This window comes from Mesoplodon mirus, assembly GCF_964341445.2.
Source record: "Mesoplodon mirus genome assembly, chromosome: 9".
In the NCBI taxonomy this organism is placed as follows: domain Eukaryota; kingdom Metazoa; phylum Chordata; class Mammalia; order Artiodactyla; family Ziphiidae; genus Mesoplodon; species Mesoplodon mirus.
The window spans coordinates 21,919,305-21,940,890 of NC_138985.1; the positions used below are offsets into that span (position 1 = coordinate 21,919,305).

General features: G+C 41.5%; 1 pseudogene across 1 annotated transcript; it reads right to left on the reverse strand.

The window, feature by feature from the left end:
- Window positions 1-296: 296 nt before the first annotated feature.
- LOC309810739 (large ribosomal subunit protein uL22m-like) lies at window positions 297-16,516 on the reverse strand (annotated as a pseudogene). The gene is made up of 3 exons: window positions 15,867-16,516; window positions 15,149-15,310; window positions 297-466 (listed from the first exon to the last, which is right to left on the reverse strand). The product of its transcript is annotated as a large ribosomal subunit protein uL22m-like (transcript).
- Window positions 16,517-21,586: the final 5,070 nt, after the last annotated feature.

Below are 21,586 nucleotides of genomic sequence, written 5' to 3' on the forward strand. Positions count from 1 at the left end.
AGGCCTCTGCACGCGGCCCCCTAAGGCAAGTGAAACTACACGAAGCCCAAAAGAGGAGATTAGGCCTTCTCACCTAGGTTCCATTTTATTTTTCCCAGGGACTCCAGTGAGCTTTGCCGGTGACAAATGCGTAGATTCCATAAGAGATGCGTGGGGTGAGGGCATCAAGGGGTGGAAGCCTCTTTGAGAGGTCCAGGCATCACCTTCCCCTGCCCTTGGACCCTTAACTCGACTTCGAGCTTGTGGGTCTCCTGGGCTGAAGCAGAAGCCGTTAGCTCTTGGCTACCGGGGCACCGTTAGGGTTTCTGCATGGAAAGTGTCAGCTCAGCATTCAGCCTCCACCCTGGAGAGACAGCTGGCTCCCGGAGTGGCCTTCGTGGGGCATTTGTGGGGCTCTGCAGCAGTCTGAAGGCATGCAGAATCCCAGGCTGGGCGTCTGCCATCTCCAGAAAACTGGGGATCTCACCTGAACGAGGAGAGTCTTAAGATTCTGCTGGAAGAGTCTGAGGTTGTTTAACTTCACTCGCTGTATTGAGAGTCGTGCTGGTCCAGGCTGATCCCGAAGGAGACAACAACAGGTTCCTCTATGGAGCTAGTGGGGGCTACTCTGCAGGTTCCAGAGTAACCCCGGGAAGGAAAAGATGAGATATGCCCCGGGATCTACCCAAAGTTAAAACCTAGGACTTAAGTAGAGGCAACCCAGATAAGCAAAAGGACAGTTTACCAATTTTAGGCCACAAAGATCCTAGCGCCTTAAATTTGCAATGTAGAAACAAGATAATGTTGGATAGGATTCAGGATTCCTGTAATGGATGTTAAAAAGAGTTGATTGAATAGACATTTTCTGAACCGGTATTAAACTTCTATGTAGGAAGAAAGGAGGAGGAAAGGAAAAGTGGAGAGACTGGGAAATGTTTTCTCATTTGGAGGTACCAGAGTTTTATTTCTTTTTTAAGTAGAACCATTGGAACTACCCAACTCTACATTGACTAATTGGTGATAGTATATATATACACGTATAAATGTGTGTGTGTGTGTATATATATATAGATAGATATATATATAGTATAAATATATATATAATGTTTTAATTTGGAGACATAAAAAAGCTAGGCATAGGGAGATCAGCTTGGTGCTTTGTGACCACCTAGGTAGGTGGGATAGGGTCGGTGGGAGGGAGGGAGACGCAAGAGGGAAGAGATATGGGAACAGATGTATATGTATAACTGATTCACTTTGTTATAAAGCAGAAACTAGCACACCATTGTAAAGCAATTATACTCCAATAAAGTTGTAAAAAAATGAATAAATAATAAAAGGGCAGAAGCAAAAACAAAAAACAAAAAAACTAGGTGTATACCATGAAACAACATCCAAATAAAAGTGAAAGGGGGTAAGAACTCCAGAATTTGAGCTTAATTACTAAGAAAATGTCTACTTGAAAAGCTGTAGTAGCACAACACACAGGTGAGTCCTTCTTTAAAGAAATCAGTTACGGCATTAAAACCATTCATGCATCTACACACTCTAGTTCTGCAGTACTTCCTATTGCAAGTAAATTCATATTCGAAATTTTAAAACTGTCTTCAGTCCAATTAAAAGAATAAAAATAGTTTAAAACTCACTAATTTAAAACAAAGCATCTACACTGGAAAATTCCACTGGTTTACAAAGACAGTCCCCAATTTAGGATTTTTTTACTTTACAATGGTGTGAAAGCAATACGCATTCAGGAGGAACCACACTTCGAATTTTGAATCGTGATCTTTTCCTGGGCTAGCAATATGTAGTGCAGTACTCTGTCATGATGCTGGTGAGGGCAGGAACACAGCTCCCAGTCATGAAGGTAAACAACTGATACAACCACTCTATCTATCTAACTCTATTGTTCAGTTTTTCGATTTCAGTACAGTATTCAATAAATGACATGAAATGTTCAACACTTTATTATAAAATAGGCTTTGTGTTAGATGATTTTGTGCGACTGTAGGCTAATGTAAGTGCTTTGAGCATGTTCAGGCTACGCTAAGCTATGACGTTTAGTTGGTTAGGGGTATTAAATGCATTTTTGACTTCTGATAGTTTCAACTTATTATGGGTTTATCAGGATGTAACCCCCTCATAAGTCCAGGAAGATCTGTACTGTATTTTCAAACTTGAACCATTTGAGCTATCTAGCTCCACATGAACTAAATGACCGAAACTAAGGTTTCTAGAGTGGACGATGGTGTCTGTGAGTGAAACCCTTTTCATTCAACTGCTTGGGAGGATCCATAGCCTGATGGGCAGCCCCTACCCTGCTCACCTGAGAGCAATGACTATGAGCCACAGCCCTGCCTGCTCAGTGTCACCCCATGCAGAGTGTCACCTTGAAGAGTTCTTCTTACGTTACAGCAGAAGAAAGCCACACTAGCTACTCAGTCTCTCCTTCTTCTGTATGAACAGACAACTTAGGATTACCAGGCATAAGAAGAAAACCAGCAACAAGAAAGTGAGACCAAGATAAGTAATTGGAAAAACAGAAATAATTCAGGAAACAAAGCAATTTTAATGAAAATCCTCAGAGAGATTAGCTATCCTTAAACCAAGAAGATACTATAAATAAGGAGCAATCATAAACAGAATGAACCATTAGAAATGATTAATTACTAATATTTTTTAAAATGTAATAGAAGAATGGAAAAGTCAAGGACATTGCTCAAACCTTAGAACAAAAAGACAGAAATTTTAAAATGAGATAAAAGTTGAGACAACTTTATGTTTTGTATATTTTACCACAATAAAAAATTTTAAAAGTTGAGACGACTAATTCAGCAAGTCTAGCATTCAACAAATCAACTTTCAAGAGAGTGCAGAGACCATGAAGAAGAGGAAATTAGCAAAGAAATAATGAAAATCTTTTAAAGCCACATGGTCACAAATCTTCCAGTTGAAAAGATCTATTAAATACCTAATTCAAGAATTTAAAAATACTTATTCCTAAACATGTTACTATGAAATTTCAGAACACCAAGCATAAATAGAACATTTTCAGGGCTTCCCTGGTGGCACAGTGGTTGGGAGTCCGCCTGCCGATGCAGGGGACATGGGTTCGTGCCCCGGTCCGGGAGGATCCCACATGCCGTGGAGCAGCTGGGCCCGTGAGCCATGGCCGCTGAGCCTGCGCGTCCGGAGCTCTGCAACGGGAGAGGCCACAACAGTGAGAGGCCCATGTAACACACACACACACACACAGACACACACACACATCTTCAACTCTTCCAGAAAGTAAAAACAAGTCAGCCACAAAAGAACAAGCCAGACTAGCATCCGATTTCTTATTAGTACCAGTGGGTGCTGGAAAGCAATGGAGCTATGCTCTCAAAGGTCTAAGAGCAAATAATTTCCAATCTGTTGTGGACTATCTTGGACTATGAATCTGTATATTTCCTGTGTGTTTCTTTAACCTCTTTACCTACTCATGTAAACCCCTAGGGTCTATTTTCTTCCACTCAGTTCTACTCAGATAGGCATGAGTCACCCACTTTGGAAGCAGCAACAAAGACTATAAAATTAAAAGGAAAAAGTCTTTAGAGGACCAGATGGAAAGATACATCTGCATGCTTGAAGGGCTAGTTTTTCCACTCTAAAGCCTAGATAAAATATGTACCAGGAAAGGGAAGAAAAAGGCAAAGGGACCACTTCAGAAAGGAATGAAGAAAACTCTAAGAGAGGAATTGGCAGGATGGGGAAAGCTTTTATGACAGATGTCACTTGGTTGCCTGGAAACTGATTTGGTGCTGGGCTGTCCACACTGGCTGCAGTCTCTAGTGAGAAACTCCACCCTTATTGTCAATGGCTGGTCATCATCCATTGAGTGTCCAGTTTGATGGGGCACTCATTCGTATGGGTGGATTATCCACTCTCTGATGGTGTACCTAAGATATTGTGTGGGATGTTGGTAACGTGAATATATCAAGACAGGGCTGGACAAAACCAGTTGAAAATTGCACTGTCCTGGTTATACTTGAATACTATACCCAGCCAAACTATCAAATGTGTTTACAAAACTGAGATACTTTGAGACATGCATATCTCAAATGTTTTATACTATTTTTAAGAAGTTTCTTGATCTATTTTTGCAAAATGAGGGAGAGAACCAAGAAACAAGAAGTTATGGGATTCAGGAAACAGTAGATGCAATACAAAAGAGCAGTTAAAGAAAGTCCTGGTATTTCCAGAATGATAGCTGTAGTGCAGGTCTAGGAAAAAAGCAATTCCTGTAGAAGTAGGAGGATGGAGTTCTCTGGCCGAAAGGGAGGTCTTTGAGAGGGTGATCTTGATGGAAAAGATGGTGTATGGACAGAATGTTTGTGTCCTCCAAAATTCATATGTTGACATCCTACCCCTCAGCATGATGGTATTAAGAGTTGGAGTCTTGGGGAGGTTATTAGAATTAGATAAGTTCATGAGGGTAGAGCCCTCATGAATGGGATTAGTGCCTTTTTAAGAGTCATGAGAGTTTGCTTCCTCTCTCTGTGCTCTCTACCATTAAGGATACAATAAGAAGTTTCAATCTGCAACCTGGAAGAGGGCCCTCGCCAGAACCCAATGGCACTGGCACACTGATCTTGGACTTCCAGCTTCCAGAACTGTGAGAAATAAGTTTTTGCTGTTTAAGCCACCCAGTCTGTGATATGCTGTTATAACAACCTGGTCTAAGACAGATGGTATGATGGAATAGAATTTGTCAAAGCCAGTGCTTTAAGAAAAAAACAGAGAGAGAGAGAGAGAGGCATTTAGAAACTTAAAAATAAAACTCCACAAGAAAAATATATCTAAATATGTGGCAAACTCAAGTACATAATGGTTTTAAGAAATTTCTAAATTATAAGACAAGAGAACTCCATTCGACTTTCTTACAAATTTCTAAACTGTAAGAAAAGAAATCCTCCTACCGGTGCTGAGTTTATATCATTTGGCTCAGTAAAGAAGTGAAAGTATTTCAAGCACATAACTTGGGCCAGCATTTGCACAGGCCTAATAACACAAAAGTTGCTTTTTTGGCTTGCAAGGAAGACTTGACTGTGGTAGCAGAACAGAATACAAATTGGTAATCTTGATAATGTAAAAGGTAAAAATGACAAAAGGAGGGCCATGGCAGGAGGAGGAAAGCTAGAGAAAAGAATGGGGAATGATTTTCTTTTTATAAAGCTGGGAGTCAATAGATAATGCTGAAAGTTGATGTCACAAGAAACAGGTTGAGGTAAATTATTTATAATCACAAAGATAACCAATAGAAGAACCTGGAGAAAAAAAATAATAAGATAGACATCTAGTATCGGAAGAGTGGAGAAGAGTGTCACATATGAGAACTAATACAAATATTTTTTAATATTGACTGTCTTCGTTCAGGCTGTTATGACAGAATATCATACAATGGCACTGGGAGGTTTAAACAACAGAAATTATTTCTCACATTTCTGGAGGTTGGGGAATCCAAGAACAAGATGCCAGCAGATCTAATATCTGGTGAGAGTACTCTTTGTGATTTATTGGGGACTGTTTCCTCATGGGAGAGGGGGAGGGGAAAGGGAGAGGGCAGCAGGGGGAGAGAGAGGGGGAGAGGGAGAGAAAGTTCTTTACTCCTGTGTCTCTTCTTATAAGGGCACTAAGCCCATCTTAACAGCCCCACCCTCATAACCTAATTAGCCCACAAGTGCTCCACCTCCAAATACCATCACACTGGGGATTATGGTTTCAATATATGAATTTTGAGGGACACAAACATTCATTCCATAGCATCAACTATGGAAAGTGAACCTGAGGCTGGAGAGAGGTGGGGAGACTATTGTTTATTATTGTATACTCCTCGATGCTCTTTGATTTATTTTGAGCAAATACTTCTTTGATTAAAACATTTTAGATGCATTTCAGGAATCACTTCCTCTGTGAAGCCTTCTCTGACCTCTCTCTACTAGCAGAGTTTGGCATTCATGATGCCCTGGTTGTACTTATACCAGATGTTATGGCCTAAATTGTACCCCCTCAAAATGGATATGGGGCGCTCTAACCCCCCATGTGACTGTATTTGGAACTAGGGCCTTTAAGGAAGTAATGAAGATTAAATGAAAAACAACAAGGTCCTACTGTATAGCACAGGGAACTATATTCAATATCCTGTAATAAACCATAATAGAAAAGTATATGAAAAAGAATATGTGTGTGTGTGTGTGTGTGTGTGTGTGTGTGTAACAATCACTTTGCTGTGCAGCATAAATTAACACATTGTAAATCAACTATACTTCAATAAAATAAATTTTTTTAAAAAAGGTTAAATGAAGTCTTAGGGGTGGAGCCCTGATCCAATAAAACTGATGTCCTAGTAAGAAAAGGAAGAGACACCAGAGCTTTCTGCCAAGTGAAGACACAGCAAAAAGGCAGCTGTACCAAAGCCAGGAAGAGAACTTTCACCAGAACTTGACCATTTGACCATGTTGGTACCCTGATCTCAATTACCAGCCTTCAGAAATGTGAGAAAACAAATTTCTGTTGTTTAAGCCACCCAGTCTATGATATTTTGTTGTAACAGCCTGAGCTAATACACCAGATTCTACTGCCATGATTTGATACATCTGTCTCCTCTTCTGGATTATAGACTCCTGAGAGCAAAGCCCCATATTAATATAACTGCCATATATTGAGGACTTACTATGTGCCAATCACTGTATGAGGTACTCACACACTATCTCATTTAAACCTTACAACTTCATAACATCAAAACTATTATCCTCATTTTACAGATAAAGAAACTAAGACTTGAAGAAATTATGTGGTTTGTCTAAATTCATTAAAATCCATTTATACCTGGCTCACACCACTATACTGCCTTCTGTCTTCTGTTTCCTTGCCTCCTAGCAGTTCCTCACACATAGCTGGTTTTGCGAGGTTGTTTGTTAATTTCCTGGATAAATGTATTCCAATGTCATCAAGGGAAAAGCACTTGTTTCTCCTTACAATAATATATTCCTGAACTTAATGTTCTTGAACACTCCCACCTCCAATAATAATAAAATTAAATAAAATTTAAAATCCCCTCCTCCAGACAGATCCATCTATATAACTTACAGAGCTCAGTGCAAAATGAAATTACAGGGCCTCTTGTTCAAAAATTATTAAGAATTTCAAGAGCTTCCAGGTTGGTGAACACATGGAGACTTGGGGAGAGTGGTGCATCATGGAAGCTCCACGCTCCTTCCCACATACATTGCCGTATGCTTCTCTTCCACCTGACTGTTCCTCAGCTAAATCCTTTTATGATAAACTGATAAACGTTGCCCATTCTAGACACCCACTTTGCTTTATTCACAGAACAGCCCACCCCAGCAATCTCTCCGCAGCAATATGTTGAGATCTTCCTTGTTCATTTTTTAGCCTCAGAGTCCTCCACTGGGTACCTTATCCACCCAGTCCCTGCTGATGGACATTTTCCCTGTTTCTAGTCTTCTGCTATTACAATGAATTAAAGAAAAAAGAAAGAAAGAAAAATTCACAATGGCAACAGCAGAGCATTAAATGAAGTGCAGGGCCCTTCTACACACAGGGCCTTGTGTGAATGTACAGTCACATGCCCATGAAGCCAGTCAGCCCCATCTGCAACATTTTCCTCTATCTTTCTTTTGAAATCAGTCATAAAAAGTCTAAGTTTCTAGCCATCACATATGCAATTGTTAGTCACACAAGAGCATAGGTTCAGGTAGGGTGAGGGTAATTGCGCATCACAGACCCTTTTCTCCTTTGTTTCTCTGTTTCCTGGAAATGGTTCATTTGTTTATCAAGAACCAGCACTTAACACTAATTCAAAAAGATACATGCTGGCTTCCCTGGCGGCACAGTGGTTGAGAGTCCGCCTGCCGATGCAGGGGACACGGGTTCGTGCCCCAGTCCGGGAAGATCCCACATGCCGTGGAGTGGCTGGGCCCATGAGCCATGGCCACTGAGCCTGCGTATCCGGAGCCTGTGCTCCGCAACGGGAGAGGCCACAACAGTGAGAGGCCCGCATACTGCAAAAAAAAAAAAAAAAAAAAAAAGATACATGCACCCCAATATTCATAGCAGCATTATTTACAATAGCCAATTTATGGAAGCAATCTAAGTGTCCATCAATAGATGAATGGATAAAGAAGACGTGGCATGTATATATGTACACACACACACACACACACATATACATACATACACAATGGAATATTAGTCATAAAAAAATGAAATTTTGCCATTTGTCACAACATAGATGGACAAGTATTATGCTTAGTGAAATAAGTCAAACAGAGAAAGACAAATATTGTATGTTTTCACTTACATGTGGAATCTAAAAAAACAGACAAAATGAATATAACAAAACAGAAACAAACTCGCAGATACAAACCAGTGGTTACCAGTGGGGAGAAGGGTGGGAGGGCAAGATAGGGGTAGGGGATTAAGAGCTACAAACTATTGGGTTGGCCAAAAGGTTTGTTCATTTTTGTCCATAAGATGGCTCTAGTAGCACTCAGTTGTCTTTAACTTCATTTGAAACAGTTATGTTAGATTGTATGTGATAGCTGTCATCAGCGTGCATTTTAAAAAAGACTTATCAAAATTGGTGAATTTTTGTGTAGCCATTTTAATGAAGATGGAAGAAAAAAGCAACATTTTTAGCATATCATGCTTTACTATTTCAAGAAAGGTAAAAACACAACTGAAATGCAAAAAAAAAAAAAGATTTATGCACCTTTATGGAGAATGTGCTGTGACTGATCAAAAATGTGTCAAAAGTGGTTTGCGAAGTTTCGTGCTAGAGATTTCTCGCTGGACAATGCTCCATGGTCAGGTAGACCAGTTGAAGTTCGTAGTGATGAAATTGAGACATTAACTGAGAACAATCAACGTTATACCACAAGGGAGATAGCCGACATACTCAAAATATCCAAATTAAGAACTGAAAATCATTTGTACCAGCTTGGTTATGTTAATCACTTTGATGTTTGGGTTCCACATAAGTGAAAAAAACCTTCTTGAGCGTATTTCCACACATGATTCTCTACTTAAACGTAATGAAAACCTTCCATTTTTAAAACCAATTGTGAGGGGTGATGAAAAGTGGATACTGTACAATAATGTGGAGTGGAAGAGATCTTGGGGCAAATGAAATGAACTACCACTAACCACACCAAAGGCCAGTCTTCATCCAAAGAAGGTGATGTGTATATGGTGGGATTAGAAAGGAGTCCTCTATTATGAGCTCCTTCCGGAAAACCAAACGATTAATTCCAACAAGTACTGCTATCGGTTAGACCAACTGAATGCAGCACTCGATGAAAAGCGTCCAGAATTAGTCAACAGAGAATGCATAATCATCAGGATGACGCAAGACCGCATATTTCTTTGATGACCAGGCAAAAACTGTTACAGTTTGGCTGGGAAGTTCTGATTCATCCACTGTATTCACCAGACATTGCACCTTCGGATTTCCATTATTTAGGTCTTTACAAAATTCTCTTAATGGAAAAAATTTCGATTCCCTGGAAGACTGTAAAAGACACCTGGAACAGTTCTTTGCTCAAAAAGATAAAAAGTTTGGGGAAGATGGAATTATGAAGTTGCCTGAAAAATGGCAGAAGACAGTGAAACAAAAGAGCAAATACGTTGTTCAATAAAGTTCCTGATGAAAATGAAAAATGTGTCTGTTATTTTTATCTAAAAACCAAAGGCACTTTTTTGCCAACCCAACACTATGTATAAAATAAATAAGCTACAAGGATATATTGTATAGCACAGGGACTATAGCCAATATTTTATAATAACTATAGATGGAGTATAATCTATAAAAATTTGATTCACTATATTGTATACCTGAAACTAATATAATATTGTAAACAAACTATACCACAATAAAAATAAATATAAATAAATAAATAAGATACAAGGATGTAATGTACAGCACAGGGACTAAAGCCAATATTTTATAATAACTTTATATGGAGTATAATCTATAAAAATATTGAATCATTATGTTGTATACCTGAAACCAATATTGTAAATCGACTATTCTTCAATTTTAAAAAAAGAACCAGCACTTGAGACAGAGAATTCTCAATAGACATGCAGAGCTGCATTAGTCAACAATAAAAGTAGTAGTGGAATGTGATAAATTAGCAATGGGAGTTGAACGCCTATGATCCAGATTTTACTCCAGAAAGGGGAAATACATAAAACTCCATATAAATATATTACCAAATTGGAAGATATATTAATTACAGGAGATTAAAACATTTGGCCCATTGCCTCACAATCTAATTAATCTTTGAATACATTCAGGAGTTAACATCAAAGCTGCCAACAGCCCTAGCAGAATTATTCCATATGGAGTGCTCCATCCTCAGTCAGTGGTTTGGAGTTTTTAAACCAGGAATTGCAAATCCAGTGTTTCTAGGAGCCAGACAGGTACTTCGATAAGTGAGGTCAGCCAACTGAGGACTTGGGAAACTGGAGACCACTTCTGGGCCTCTACTGCAGCTGTTCCCCTGGTCCAGTTGACTCTTAACAGTGTGGACTGATATGGTCTGAGCTTCTGAATTTTCAAGCAAACCCAGAAATGAGTTTTCACCAAATTGTAAATGTGTAAATGTTAGCAACTAATTTTAATAATTAAAAGAAAAATATGGTCAAATAAGAATTGTCTGGGGGCTGGAAATGGTCATGAGCCCTTAGCTTGAGCCCTCCATGACAAAAGATTCATTTTATCGTACAGAGTTCGAGACAACTAAGTTTGGACTAGAGTCCCATATACAAATCCATCACTGGCAAGAACGCTTGAGTGGCTAGGTTGTTTGAATTAGGAAGAGCAAAGAGGCTAAGCCAGTGGTTTGCAAACTCCACCACTCCAGAGGACATTTGGCAAGGTCTGGAGACATTTTGTTTGCTTGTTTGTTTTTTGCGGTACGCGGGCCTCTAACTGTTGTGGCCTCTCCCGTTGCAGAGCACAGGCTCCAGACGTGCAGGCTCAGCGGCCATGGCTCACGGGCCCAGCTGCTCTGCGGCATGTGGGATCTTCCTGGTTCGTGACCCTGCATCGGCAGGCGGACTCTCAACCACTGCACCACCAGGGAAGCCCTGGAGACATTTTTGATTGTCTCAGCAGGTGGGGATGCTACTGGCATCTATCTGGTGCGTAGAGGCTAGGGATCCTGCTAGATATCCTATAATGCAGAGAACAGTTCCACAACAAATATTCATCCAACCAAAATGGCAATAGTGCTGAGGCTGAGAAATCAGCTCTCAGGCAGTGATTCACCCCCCAGAATGTGGCTCTCAGGCCAAAGCTTAAAATGCAGATCCTTGGGCCCCAACCCAGGCTGCTCAGTCTTATGCCCTGTAACACCCAGATATGTGCATTTTAGAAATCTTCCCAGGTGATGTTAATGCATGCCAAAATGTAAGAGCCATTGAACTGAAATAACCGATCTAAAGACTCATTTATATCTAGAGAGTTACCATGGTATGTTTAGCAAGGATGTATGTTTAATGAAAACAGAGAAAACTTTTAAGCTGCAAAATACTGCACAGACAAAGCAATAGCATCAGAATAATCCACCCACAATCACAGCCTGTTCCAAAAAGACAGGAGTTATAAAGAAGAAAAACTGTCATCACATCTTTACCCTCCAATACAGAAGATCATTTCCGAGACTGCTGAAGATATTTTTTAAGTTTATCAACATGAAAAACAAAACAGCTATAAAAATCACAATTTTAAAAGCAATCTGTATTCCTCAAGCATTGCAAATTGAAGCATTTGAAATTAGGATGTGGGAAATTAAAGAGAATATATTATAGATATCCTTACTGCCACCTTCAATACATGTCATAGCAATGGGGAAACTAGTCTAATCTTTATAAAGCAACTTATATGTAAGTTTGTTTTGTCACTTTCCATTAATACTAAAAATGTAAACTTTAAGAGAAACACTGCCTGGAGCCCTCGCTCACTTGTGGGGTGTATTAGAAGCGTCCCCACTCCAGAAAGGTCAATAGATACTCTTCCCTTCTTCTCTGTCCAGTTAAGTCCTCACTAGAGTGAGCTGCTGTTATTCACAGAAGTGCATCCCACCCCTGGAAGTTCAGGCATGTGTAGTGGTCATCATCCATAGTGGACATAAATGGAAAATTCAGCCCAGAAGCATAAGCACAGTTAAGGGGAGATTTGTCCCTGGGCTGACGCAATAAGAATTTCAAGGCTGTAAATCCAGACAAAAGGACTGGGAGAAGTAGCTTCCTGGGTAGTAAAATCATTGCCTTGTATGCTGGTGTAAGTTTTTTCTGACTTGGGGCTTATATAAAAGGCAACTTTGCAGGCTGACAAGACCACTGAATTCTAAAAAGGCATCTATAACATAAAGCCTTATATGGAGAGCCTTCCCACACTCTGGCAAACTTACCTTGTTGATAACCTTTGTGCTGTCCTTTTTCACTGCTTTCGCAGGAAACCAATATAAAACTGGCCATACCTAAGCCAAATGGCCATTACTGCCTATCCTCAAACCCAGATGAGCTTCTGTGGTCTGGACTAACTCAGAGTGAGGAAAAAAGTTGAGAGACATGGCTTACCCTGGGGAGCAGAGGTATAGGGGCTCATTCCCGGAAGCAGCACTATTACTTCTTGTCCACAGAGGAAGGAGAGCCATCAAAATCCTTAGGACAGGGCTTCCCTGGTGGCATAGTCATTGAGAGTCTGCCTGCCGATGCAGGGGACACGGGTTCATGCCCCGGTCCGGGAAGATCCCACATGCCACGGAGCGGCTAGGCCCGTGAGCCATGGCCGCTGAGCCTGCGTGTGCGGGGCCTGTGCTCCGCAATGGGAGAGGCCACAACGGTGAGAGGCCCGCGTACCACAAAAAAAAAAAAAAAAAAAAAAAAATCCTTAGGACATTACATAAAGAAAACACTCTTGAGTTTACACTTTAAAAAAACAAAATCCTTAGGACAGGAAAGACAACCCTCCGGGGCCTCCCTCCCCTCCCAGCATCACCCTAATGACATCCTTGATAATCACACAAGGCCACCCAGCCCCTTATTGGTCCTTGGGACTCTCATACCGCCTCTCAATGCCTGTCCCTCATTCCGTTCAAGGCTCTCTACCTCCCTCCCCAACAGATAGATATTCAGGGTTCATTCTGCAGAGTTCTTTCAAGTTGAGATGAATGTGATAAAACTCACTGATGTGTAAAGAAAGCAATTTGTTACCTCTGTAGGGGTTCAGAATAAATCACCCCCAAATATGCCACTTTGGCATCTTGATTATTTTGAACTAAGGTACTTGAGAGACAGCTGGTGCAAGAAGAACACTTTGACCCACCTATGTCTCCCTGAAGGAGGAGAAATCTCCCATGTGAAAGGTACCCTGTACCAGGAGGGCAGAAAGCATCCCTGGTTAATCACCAGAGGTAGGGCATTTAGGGCCAACAAGGGCAAACAAGGCAAACTTGTTACTTCATCGTTTTACTATTTTGTCTTGTCAATTCCTCACAAATTGTTTCCTTGTCTAAAAGGTATAAAAGTTTCCTATTTTGGTCACTTCTTTGAATCTCATGTCTTTGTGGGGCTCCAGCACATATGTACATATATAATTAAATTTGTTTTTCTCCTGTTAATCTGTCTTTTATTACTAGGGATTCTCAGTCAAGCACCTAGAAGGGTACAGGGAAAATTATATATCCTCTCCTATACCTCCTTCCAGAGAATATTTATATTTTAGAAGCTGTTAATAACAGAAAGGTGATACTTAACCCAACATAACTGATCTGTAAAGGTAAATTTTCAAGGACCAAATCTCCCCAGTGGAGATCTTACACCCCTCAAATCATCTTGGGTAGTCAGAACGTGAGCCATGGAAAGATGGACCTTGTAAAGACAAGTCAGTTGGTGATTTCTCCATCATTCAAATCCATCAAGAAATGGAGATACCCTTTCCCAAAATTATGTTTGAAAACAGAAAAGTTAGATAGCATTCTACCTGGAGCATACGGTACAAATTCCTTTATCTTCAAAAACAAAACCAGCCAATTCCCAAAGACAGTGCACTTCAAACTGAAAAAGCACCCAGTCATTTTCCATGACCTTTGCAGGGAATGGGAGGAAATAAGAAAGACTGTCTCTCCCTTGGCCTCATTCTGAATCAGTTGCCCATCTATGAGCTGAACTTCTCCTATGCAGATAGCACAGATAGCCGTTGTCTCGTCATCTAATGTCCCTCTGCTAAGACTAACGATGGTTTTAAAGCAGGCTGTTATGTAAGGAAGAGTTTTCTATTGTTACAATAAACATTAAGGTACAGATCTGAGAAGGTGGCAAAGTACTTTCAAAACCACAAAGAGACATCAATGAAAAAGAGCGGCAGCTCGATAGAAAACACTAGAGCATTGAGCCTCTGTCCTGCTTTGAGTGCCAATTCCTGCCCTTCAGGTTGTGTGGTCCCAGCTGAGGCAGGGAAAGGTAGGCTCAACAGCCTTTAATAGTTTACAGCTGAAGACCATTTAGGTATCAAGCTTTCTCTCAAGAGGAGAAGAGCCCAGGTGGCTTGGGGTAGTGGGTCAAAGACCAATTTTAATCTTGAGTCAGAAGACTAGTAAGAAAGTTTAGCTATAAGGTATGGAATGAGTGCTACGCCTGTCATTAAGGGAAAAGGTAGCGTGAAACGAAGGAAAGAGAGATGTAGCATTTCAGTCCCAGTTCTATCACTAAGTTATCATTATTCACTGGAATGTAAGCTATATGTGGGCAGGGACTTTCTGTTTTACTCACTGCTATATTCCCAGCACCGAAGAACAATGAGTGGCACATATTAGGCGCTAAATAAATATTTACCAAATGAATCAACACATTATTGCTGTCTTGAAGAAGTCAAACAGACAGCTCTTAGGGACTCTTTCTTCACTGATTCTTTCTCTATTTGCCCCACAGCACCACTGCCCTGGTCAGAAGAGCATGAGCGCATGAGCGGCGTATGTGAAAAGAAGCTGATGAGATGATGCCGGTGATGCCCTGGAGGAAAGTTGCAAGGCCTGAAGGTACAGTTGGGGAACGTGGGTGGCAGGTCGACTGGTCAGAAGGGAAGAGCAGCCTGAGCTACCTGTGAACGCAGAGATGCCGAGGTTGGAGGAGGAAAGGAGAGCTGCCAGGGCGGCAGCAGGAGCTGACCAGAGGGACTTAGTTGAAGCAGAGCAGGAAAGCTGTTGAAGCGGCCAGTTTTCTGCGGGCTTTGGCCGAGGGGCTAGTGGAGATGAGCTGTCAGCTGCAAATGGAGCCAGTGAAGGAGACGGAGAGCAGAGGGAAGTTGACGTATTAGGGCAGACTGGTCATAAAGGAAAGCAGGCGGATACTGGACTCGCCATGTTTGCCCTCCATAGAAAAGAGAAGGCGGGCTTCCCTGGGGGCGCAGTGGTTGAGAGTCCGCCTGCCGATGCAGGGGACGCAGGTTCGTGCCCCGGTCCGGGAAGATCCCACGTGCCGCGGAGCGGCTGGGCCCGTGAGCCATGGCCACTGAGCCTGTGCGTCCGGAGCCTGTGCTCCGCAACGGGAGAGGCCACAACAGTGAGAGCCCGTGTACTGCAAAAAAAAAAAAAAAAAAAAGAGAGAGAAGGCAAGAGGGACAGAAGAGAATCTTATCAGACATCCTGGAGTTTCCATGATGGCCTTAATGTTGTGTCCTTTTATTGTTTTCACCAAAGGTATCTTGGCCTTGGTTCTCTGAAAAATAGAGCCTTCAGATTTGGTGGGTTTTTTCTCCATAAAAAGCATTTGTCTTTCATTGTTGTTGGTTTTTGGGAAACAAATGGTAAAATATATACACTGTGGAGTCTGAATTTCCCCATCACAGAGTGTGAATGGGATGGTCCGGTTTCAAAGCTCCTGAATATAGCCTTTGGTGTGGGTGACACTGTCTTTGGTATCTCACGTGGAGGTGGGAGGCCTTCTACCAACTTCGCAAAATAATGGCAACAAACCTCCATGATCCCAAAGCCACCTCCATGGTGGTATCGGATGTGTTTCAGGTACTGGCCTCGCCCTGAAGTGGACTCAGCTGTATATATTCAGCTGGATCTGAATTCCACATTGTGGTCTCTCACTGCCATGTCTTGTGCTTCTAAGAGAACCTCCTCCATTATTTGGGCCCCTTTGTTGTCACTAAATTCCAGTCGAGCTAAAGCCTGGTCAGTGGACATTCCTCGAATCAGTTTTGCCAAATACCACATCTTGTCTTTGCTGTACTTTGTCTTCAACAGTGGTAGATTTCAGCTGGCCTCTGAGGAGGTGCTTCAGGTAGTTGTGGAGGCTAAACAATTTTTTTCTCCCATTTTCGAGAAATTTCAAGAGAAGCACTGGTGTGGATATGTGATTAGGTTAAAATGTTATGAGATGAAAGGAACCCCAAGACCAGCTTCCCCCTCAGATTCTGCATCCATAACGCATCCAAACGTTCCAGGTTTGCCACTGCCATCTTTCCTGGAACTTGTAAGTTGTTTATTTGGGAATGTAATTCTGGGAGTGATAGGGCAGGACAGGAGAGGGGAACAGGGAAGGAGAGAGAAACAATACAAGGATATGAAACTGAACTGGCCATTACTAAGGACACCTGGTGCTCCATCCTGACCAGACCTTCTGAAGAGCTGATGGAAAGCACCTCTGAACTGTCAACAGAGGGGAGGACATGGGGAATGGTTGTTAATTCCCCCACGCTTCTGGGCTGTGCACAGGTCGGTTCCCACAGGCGTCCCTTGCCTCAGCATCATCAAAACCCCAAGGCCAGAACTGAGAGGTTCACTGCACAGGCTCAAGCGCATCCGCACGAGGTCCATCAAAGCCCACAGGAAACTGGTCATCACAGCAGGGGCCGGATAGGAGGTGGGGCTGGGAGGTTTGGACGTGGGGCGCAGTCACACCTGGCTTCTCTCTGATCTGCTGGTGTCCTGCCTCTAAGTCCAGTTCATCACAGCGTCCTGATCAAGGTGGTGGCTAGTTGCAATCTTTGCAAGGACTTGACATAAAAGGACTAGTGGGACAAGCTGCAGCTAGTTTACAGGCCATTGTTCATATTTAAGACTTCCCTCCTTTGCCATAAACTGAGATCAGTGCTTCTCAAATTTTTCATATTAGAAACATCTGAGCAGCTTTTGTAACATCCTTAGCCTAGACTGTAACCCAGACAATAAATCAGTGTAGTTATCTAATTAGAAAATTAACATCGATAACAGCATTACCTAATTGACAGACATTGCTCAAATTTCCCCACTTGTCCTCTCCTGTCCTTTTTTTGTCCATGATCCAATCCGGGGTCAAATGCTTTCAGTTCTCCCAACTGCTTGGTGTCCTCCAGCCTGCAAGAGTTCCTCAGTCTTTCCTTATCATGACCTTGACACTTTTGAAGAGGACAGGTCAGTTATTTTACAGAATGTGCCTCAGTTTGGGTTTGCCTGGTGATGTTTCTTGATTCGACTGAGGTTGTACATTTTTGGCAAGAACATCTCAGAAGGATTATTGTACACTTCTCAGTGCATTATATTATGGTTATATGATGTTCATGTGTCTTACTAGGGGTGATGTTCATCTTGATCACCTGGTTAAGGTGATGTCTTCTAAGTTTCTCTAGTGTAAACTTATAATTTTCCCCTTTGTAACCAATATATATCTTGTGGGGAGATTCTTTGAGACTATGCAAATACCCTGTTTCTCCGTATACTTGGCTCACTAACTATAGCATCCATCAGTGGTTCTTACCTACCACACTTAACACTAGGTATGTGCCTAATGTTGACTTTCTATATTCTTAATTCTTTCTACATTTATCAGTTGGAATTGTAATCTAAGTAAGAGCTAAACTTGCCTTTAAATAACTCAGAGAGTTTAACAGCCCTAGATAAAGGGGTTGGTTTGGGGCTTGACTGGAGGAATAAGTGAGAAACAAAACTATTGGCGTGAGTAGCGTGAAATTAGATACATGCTGGTAGTTTTCATTTAGGGCCTGATAATTTCACTGGCTACGGAGAGCAGCCAGAGATGAGGAAGGCATAGTTGGGAAGTGTTTCAGGTATGAAACATAACACAGCAGTGTCTTCTAGAGTAAAAAAAAAAAAAAAAAAAGTTGGCAGGGTGGGTGCAAGAGGGTGACTATGTGATATCTGTATCGAAAAGGAACACATTTATGCAAATATCCCAAGATGAATATCAGAAGAAAAGAAGGGCATAAAGGTACCAGCTACCAAGATACAGAACAAAAGCAAAAGAGGAAAAGCTGAGCTTGATACATCTGCTCACAGGAAGACAGAGAAGTTGTCTGAGGTGACAAAAAAGGTCGGGGGGTAGGGGGGTGGGCAGTGAGGGGAGACTTCAGAAGAAATGAGGAAATAAGGAGACAGCTGGTGATCCCAGCAAAGGAAACTGGGAAGATTAGCTAGAGGTGGAAAACTCCTGAACCAAGAAAAGAAGAGAAGTAGGTCTGGCAGGGTAGGAGTCTGGCAGTCCCATTTCAGAACAAGGGCCTTGTCACTCAGGGGTCTGGGAAGAAAGGAATGGAGGGAAGGAAAGGAAGGCGAGAAGGACAAATTGAGTGTAAAGGGCATCCCAGCCATGAGCTTTTTAGTGACAATGACAACAAGTCAGCTCAAACCACCTTAAGCAAAAAGAGACTCTCTGGGCTCCCAGATCTGGGAAAGTCAGGATAGGAGCTGACAGAGGGTTGCCAGCCCCCAAAACTCAAAGTTATAGGCCCTTGTCTCTCCCTCTCCTCCCTCCCCACCCCACCATCTCTCAGTTCTTTTCTCTTGTGGGTATATTGCCCTTATGGCTTCCCATCTCAGATGGGCTTCCTCTCTGCAGACAGGGAAGATGGCTACCTGTATCTCAAAGCTTTCATTGTCTCAGCTCAGCGGCCCTGGAGCAAAGACAGACTACTGTATCCCAGCATCTGCCTGTCAGTGCCAAAGAAGAACTCTGATTGGCCCTCCTTGGATCCCAGGCCCACACTTTGAACCAGTCACTGCTGCTAGAGGGATGAAGCACTGTATGATTGGCCAGGCCTGGGTTAAATGCCCATACAGTGCTTTGGAATCTGGCTGGGACAAAGATGAATAGAACCACTTAGAATGGCAGTTACCCAAAGTAAAGAGATGTATTCTTACCACAACAAGGGAGGGCAGACTTGCTAGGAACATCAAGAGATGCTTCCTACTGAAGACTCCCAGAAAGAACTTCTGGAAATAATAATAGTCAATTTTATTATAATAGCAAGTATTCCTTGAGTGCTTACTATGTGACAGGCACTGTCCTAAGCCCTTTTTGTGTATTAAAAACTCATACCATGCCTAGATACTATTATTATCACCATTATACAGAGGAGGAAACAGACACAGGTAGGTTGAGTCACTCGTCCAAGGGCCCACTGAAAATAAGCAGTAGAGCAAGGACTTCATCCAGGCAGTCTAAATGAAGAGCCTGTGCTCTTAACCACTGACATAGGATCTGAGCAAGGTAGACATTTGAGAAATAAAAATAAAGTCAAATAAGAAAAAAGACAGAGATTGAAGGAAGCCACGAAGGAGGGTTGATTAAATCCCCACAAAGAGGTTATAAACCTATCACAGCCAGTGATATTATGGCACTTACAGACAGTTAGGACTTAGACACTTAGAACTAGACTCTAAAAACACTGCTTGGAGAAGTCTGGAGGTAGGTACTGGAAGAGAAAGAAGAATGTGGAAGACCAGTCCATTGTATCCATGGGGAACTCAGATGAGGCTACTGATATTTTTGTCCAAATCTTTTCTATTTTGGTAAAATTTACCATCTTAACCATTTTTAAGTGTACAATTCAGTGGTATTAAGTACATTAACACTGTGGTACAACCATCACCACCATCCATCTCCAGATGTCTTAGCATCTTACAAAAACTGAAACTCTATACCAGTGAAACACTAACTCCCTATTCCCCTCCTCTCCCTGGGCCCTGGCCACCACCATTCTACTTTCTGTCTCTGTGAATGTGACTACTGTAGTATCTCATATAAGTGGAATTATACAGTATTTGTCTTTTTATGACAGGCTTATCTCACTAAGCAAAATGCCTTCAAGGTTCATTAACGTTGTACCATATGTCAGAATTTCCCTCCTTTTTAAGACTGAATAATATTCCATTGTATGTATATGCCACATTTTTGCTTATCCATTCATCCATCAATGGACAAGGCTATTGATTTGTTGTTGTTGTTGTTCAGTGGTGGAATAGGGAAGAATTTAGAACATGTTATTGTACTAGGGAAAGTAATAAATAGGCCGTTAGCCATCTTCTTCTGAAAAATACTCCTTGGACTTGCCTCAAATTAACGGCAGTAGACCAGGAGTAGAAGAAACCCCCATGTTCATTGCAGCCTTGTTTACAATAGCCAAGATATGGAAACAACCTAAGTGTCCATCGACATATGAATGGATAAAGAAAATGTGGTATATATACACAATGGAAGATCATTCAGCCATAAAAAAGAATTTCATCATTTTTAACAACATGGATGGAACTTGGGGCCATTATGCTAAGTGAAATGTCAGAAAGAAAGACTAGTACCATATGATCACACTTATATGTGGAATCTAAAACAGAAAACCAACCTCATAGATACAGAGAACAGATCGGTGGTTGCCAGAGGAGAAGTTTAGGGGTGGGCAAAATGGGTGAAGAGAGACAAAAGGTACAAACTTCTAACTATAAAATAAATAATTCATGAGGATGTAATGTACAGCATGGTCACTATAGTTAATAATACTGTATTGCATATTTGAAATTTGCTAGGAGAGTAAATCTTAAAAATTCTTACACACAAGAAATTATGTATGTGTGGTGATGGATGTGAATGTCTTATCGTGGTGATCATCTCCCAATATATACAAATATAGAATCATCACGTTGTACACCTGAAACTAATGTTGTATGTCAATTATACCTCAGTTTTTTAAAAATATGAAAGTACATGTGAAGCACTAAGTCAATAAACAAATACTGGTTACTATTAATACTATATTAGAAGTGTTAGTATTGGTCCAGGAACCTATATTCTTATTAGTGTTTTTCAATAAATTTATATAATGTGAAAAAAAATAGAAGGCATCAAAAACACTAAACCAAAGCTTCCTGTGACACACATAGGTTGCTTGGGTAACATGTATATCTTTATAATAAACCTGAAAGCATGAGGAAAGAGAATGCCTATAAAAAGCTTTTGGGACATGTACGGTGGTGGAGATGAGCCAGGCATTACTGCTCTCCTAGGAAATTAGTTGCTTGAAGACTGCTTCAGAAAGTGCGGTTCAGAAGAGTCAGCCCAGGAGCCTGTCCGCGGGGTGGCAGTGATCTTGGGAGGTTCTGACCCAGCTGTCATTCTCTGGGCACTGCCCTCTGCCCTTGCTGCCAGTGGCTTAGAGCCCCGTTACCCTTTGCCCCAAGGAGCATGTTGCAAGATAACTCAGACGTTCAAGTGCCCTCTAATTCTCCATGCTATTTCCACAGCTTTGAACTTGCACCCA